The sequence below is a fragment of the Scyliorhinus canicula genome, chromosome 15 (assembly GCF_902713615.1).
Source record: "Scyliorhinus canicula chromosome 15, sScyCan1.1, whole genome shotgun sequence".
In the NCBI taxonomy this organism is placed as follows: Eukaryota; Metazoa; Chordata; class Chondrichthyes; order Carcharhiniformes; family Scyliorhinidae; genus Scyliorhinus; species Scyliorhinus canicula.
The window spans coordinates 142,075,965-142,081,396 of NC_052160.1; the positions used below are offsets into that span (position 1 = coordinate 142,075,965).

Here is a 5,432-nt window from a genome sequence, read left to right on the forward strand (position 1 = left end):
GATGGAGTGGCGAGAACCACTCCGGTGTTGGGCTTCCCCAAAGGTGCGGAATTCTCCGCACCTTCAGGGGCTAGGCCCGTGCCGGAGTGGCTCCCGCTCCGCCGACTGGCACCAACGGCCTCAGGGCTGGCCGAAAGGCCTTCCCCGGTCGGCGTGAGTCCTCGCATGTGCCGGAGCATCAGCGACCGCTGACGTCACCACCGGCGCATGCGCGGTGGAGGGGGTCTCTTCAGCCTCCGCCATGGTGGAGTCTGTGGTGGTGGCGGAAGAAAAAGAGTGCCCCCACGGCACAGGCCCGCCCGCCGATCGGTGGGCCCCGATCACCGGCCAGGCGACTGTGGGGGCACCCCCTGGGGTCCGATCACCCCCCCCCCGGACCCCGGGGCCCGCTCACGCCACCTGCTCCCGGCGGCACCAGAGGTGGTTTAAACCATGTCAGCGGGAGAGGCCTGACAGCGGCGGGACTTCGACCCATCGTGGGCCAGAGAATCGCCGCGGGGGGCCCGCCGACCGTCGCGGTGCGAATCCCGCCCCCGCCGATTCCCGGGTGGCGGAGAATTCTGGCCACGGCGGGGGCGGGATTTACGAAGGCCCCGGGCGATTCCCCGACCCTGCGGGGGGTCGGAGAATTCCGCCCCAGATCTTCACATGTTTTAGTGGCACATTTGAGCCAGAGAAGAGCGTCCGCCCAATATCTGCTCCATCAATAAATCCCTCACTTCCCTCTGCGTAACAACATCGGTCTCCTCCCCTCCCCCAGCTGATCTATGCCTTTGTTACCTCCGGACAAAAGTCTTGTACAGGTCCCATTCACCCACATCCCTTTCTCGCTTACCGATGTTTGCCTGGCAATGCCTCAATTTTTTAATTCTCAGCTGTGTGTGGACACATCGCAACTGGAAGGTACCTGTCCAGGCCAAGCAAAAAAAAAAATGAATGGGCCCGAACATTGAAACAAATCGGCCCTGCCGATAAAACCAATTCAAGGGCACTTTGGGTGCAAGTTGTTGTTGTAAATCCAGGTGCCGCGTGGTCCTTATAGAGTTATTGTTCACTTGATTCATCGCTGAAGCAGCATAACATCATTAAATCAATTACACTTTTTCTCCAAAATTTTAGTCAAAACACTTAACTAAACCTGGCAAGTGAGAAATATCATGTACAGCTTAATTAGTCTTCCCACCATTTTTACTGAACCCAAGACAGATTGTTCTGCTAAGGTGAAAGATGATAATACTGGAAAATTAATTGCAGCCGTTCTTTGCCTCTGAGCAGAAATTTTCTCCCTATTTTTAAATGATGATGCCAACTTCCTCCCTGGGTCAGAAACCAGAAGATTACTGGATTAAATATGAAACTAGACAGCTTACAATAACACTTGGACTCCTCTGACGACCTGCATAATGCAGTGGTTTCTGAAATGCAACAGGATATGGTTGCCAAGGTATCCTATGTTGAGAGGTGAGTTGGAATAATATTATTTATTGCATGACTCAGTGTTCACAGTGAAGATACTCGTGCAGTTGGTCAACAATTCTGTGACCGCACTAAATCGATTCAACTATGTTTAACCTCATTCCCCACTAAATTTCCATACTCTCTTACTCAGCTAGGGAAGATGAACAATGCTGCCTCTGGCTATAGTGATCCCGCCTCCGGGTCACTGTCAGTGTGGAGTTTGCACAATCTCTCCATGTCTGCGTGGGTCTCACCCCACAACCCAAAGATGTGCAGGTTAGGTGGATTAGCCACGCTAAATTGCCCTTTAATTGAAAAAATCTTTTTTGTTTAAATTGATGATGTTCTTCAGTTGTTGATCTGATTGATCTGTGCGGGGATAAACCCCACTCAAAGTTTCCTTTTCCTCTTCACAGCTCAGCCAATGTGACCTAGTTTTCAGCCACGGCTCATTTTGTCGCACTTTCGCCGCTGAGTCAGGAGGTTGTGGGTTCACGTCCCACGCCAGATTTTGAGGGCGGCAATCTAGCTTGACCCTCCGCTACCGAGGGAGAACGGCCCTGTCCTTTTGGGTGAGATTGTTAAACTGAGACCCTGTCGGCTCTCTCAAGTGGATGTCGGCGATCACGCAGCACAACTTTGAGAAAAAGTTGGGAAGTTATTCCCGGTATTCCAGCCTATAATCATCCCTGGGTTAATATCATAAAACCAGATTATCTGTTCATTAGCACGTTGCTGTTTGTTGGGGTTTACTGCACTAATTGCCGGCCATGTTATTTTTCTATTGCAACAGTGACGCCTTCAAAATATACTTCTGTGGGCGGAAAGACAAAGGGAATGTAAATGGTGGAGATAATGACTAACAAGCACGTAAAGAGATCAGAATGTGTTAAGGGCAGAACAAAGGTGAGCCATGTGTCAAAGGGCAACTTGGACCAGGGAACAGGTGCCCCAAGTGGGGTGGGGTGGGGGGAGGGTTGACAAGAGTGAGGGAAAAGCAGATCGATGGAAGAAATGAAAATAAATTGATAGAAATAAAAATGTGCTGAAGGTGGAGGAGAGAGTCGCAGAAGGTGTAACACCTGCCCATTTACCTCCCCACTGCTCACCATCCAAAGACCTAAACATTCTTTTCAGGTGATGTGGAGATGCCGGCGTTGGACTGGGGTGAGCACAGTAAGAAGTTTTACACTAGGTTAAAGTCCAACAGGTTTGTTTCAAATCACTAGCTTTCGGAGCACTGCTCCTTCCTCAGGTGAATTTAATTTGGCCAATTGCATTCGCTGCTCCCAGTGCGGTCTACTCGACATTGGAAAGACCAAACGCAGACTGGGTGACTGCTATACAGAACACCTCCAGTCCATCCGCAAGCAGGACCCAGACCTTCCTGTCACTGCCATTTCAACTCACCGTCCTGCTCCCACGTCCACATGTCTGTCCTTGGCCTGCTGCAATGTTCCAGTGAAGCCCAACGCAAACTGGAGGAACAGCACCTCATCTTCCGATTAGGCAAGTAACAGCCTTCCGGACTTAACATTGAGTTCACCAACTTCAGACTGTGAACTCTCTCCTCCACCTTCACCCCATTTTTATTTCCATAATTTCATAGAATCATAGAATTTACAGTGCAGAAGGAGACCATTTGGCCCATCGAGTCTGCACCGGCCTTGGAAAGAGCACCTTACCTAATCCCACACCTCCACCCTATCCCCGCAACCCCACATGACATTTTTTGGACACTAGGGGCAATTTATCATGGCCAATCCACCTAACCTACACATCTTTGGACTGTGGGAGGAAACCGGAGCACCCGGAGGAAACCCACGCAGACACGGGGAGAACGTGCAGACTCTGCACAGGCAGCGACCCAAGCCGGGAATCAAACCTCGGACCCGAGAGCTGCGAAGCAACTGTGCTAACCAGTGTGCTACTGTGCTGCCCCCCATTTGCATTTCTACCATCGATCTGTTTTTCTCTGTTCTCTGTTCCTAGGTGCCCTTTGACACTTAGCTCACCTTTAATCAGTCATTAGCACATTCTGATCTCTTAATTATCAGCACACTTCTTAGTCATAATGTCCACCATTTACATCCCCTTTGTCCATGAAATCTTTTGTCAATCTCCACCTATCACTGACCTTCTATCCAGCTCCACCGCTCCACGCACACCGCACCCCCCCCCCCCCCCCCCACAGTATATAGCTTTAACATAAAAGTCACCTAGACTCGAAATGTTACCTCCTTTTCTCTCCACAGATGCTGACAGAACTGTTGGCCAGAATTTTTTCAGATTCTAGCATCCGCAGAAATGTGCTTCTATCAAAAAATACTTAGCTGCCCGTTAGCACATTGGGACACATTGGAAGCTTTGAAAGGTGCGATATAAATGCAGGTTTTTCTTTCATTTACACCATTTGGGAAATTCACAGCTGAGGCTGAGTTCAGCCAAAGTTTTCCAATTGAGAACTCTGGAGGTCCCAAGCCATCCACCAATTCCTCACGGAATTACGTTGCTATTCCATGCAGTTCCTCGTCACGATATCCAACAATAAGGTTATGCAACACCAGGAATCTTCATTGAATTGATATAAATAAAGCTCAAAGTAATTTCTGATATGACTAATCCATTATATATTCTGTTGACTTGTCAGTTACCGTGATATACTGTGTTGTAATAAAAAGAATGTTTCTGTTTAGACTGGGAACTGTCAGTCACCAAGTAGTGGTATGACTTGAATGTACAATTCACGGTGAATGTCTTTGCTTTGGGATGGAGAGGATTCATAGCTGACACACTCTGCAATAAAACAACACCAGAATCATGGACAACTGTCCGACATCAACAGGGGAATTTTTAAATGATACAAGAACATACGAAGTTGCTGTTTGGAATCACTGTTCAAATTCTGGATTCTTGAGTAGATTTGTCTTGATGTTGCAATTACAGATCATGATCGTAAGCAGCAGTCAGTTTAGAAAAAAGAAAGTCCTTGCTAATTTGGGGCTGTTTAGCACAGGGCTAAATCGCTGGCTTTGAAAGCAGACCAAGGCAGGCCAGCAGCACGGTTCAATTCCTGTTCCAGCCTCCCCGAACAGGCGCCGGAATGTGGCAACTCGGGGCTTTTCACAGTAACTTCATTTGAACCCTACTTGTGACAATAAGCGACTTTCATTTGGGCCTCACGGTAGCATGGTGGTTAGCATCAATGCTTCACAGCTCCAGGGTCCCAGGTTCGATTCCCGGCTGGGTCACTGTCTGTGTGGAGTCTGCACGTCCTCCCCGTGTGTGCGTGGGTTTCCTCCGGGTGCTCCGGTTTCCTCCCACAGTCCAAAGATGTGCGGGTTAGGTGGATTGGCCATGCTAAATTGCCCATAGTGTAAGGTTAATGGGGGGATTGTTGGGTTATGGGTATACGGGTTACGTGGGTTTGAGTAGGGTGATCATTGTTCGGCACAACATTGAGGGCCGAAGGGCCTGGCCTGTTCTGTGCTGTACTGTTCTATGTTCTAATTTGATTTTGTTTTATTTTTCCAATTAAGGGGCAATTTAGCGTTGCCAGTCCACCTAACCCGCACATCTTTGGGTTGTGGGGACTGAGACCCACGCAGACACGGGGAGAATGTGCAAATGCCACATGGACAGTGACCCAGGGCTGGGATCGAACCATGGTCCTCGGAGATCCATGTTAAGTTGTGACGATGATTTTCGATATCAAGAAATTGAATTTTAGAAAGAACCATTCATGATGATAATTTTAAGCAATGATGTTAATGTTTATCCTGATGTAATTAAAAATGATTAACATAGGTTTTGTATCCTATTTAATCCTTTTACGGGACTGCTCATTAATAGTAACTGTTTGGGCTCTGAGTCCTCGCTAGATTATGGCCAATAAACATTTTTGAGCATCAGTCCTCCAGCTACTCAGCTATCAGTTAAGAGCTATAGTTGTTAATCAACCTGCCTCCCACACA

The 5,432-nt window shown here is 48.4% G+C and overlaps 1 long non-coding RNA gene across 1 annotated transcript; it reads left to right on the top strand.

The window, feature by feature from the left end:
• Window positions 1–1,383: 1,383 nt before the first annotated feature.
• Window positions 1,384–5,165, top strand: LOC119979101. Its single transcript, XR_005463642.1, has 3 exons — window positions 1,384–1,461; window positions 3,714–3,832; window positions 4,998–5,165. It is a non-coding gene; the product is annotated as an uncharacterized LOC119979101 (long non-coding RNA).
• Window positions 5,166–5,432: the final 267 nt, after the last annotated feature.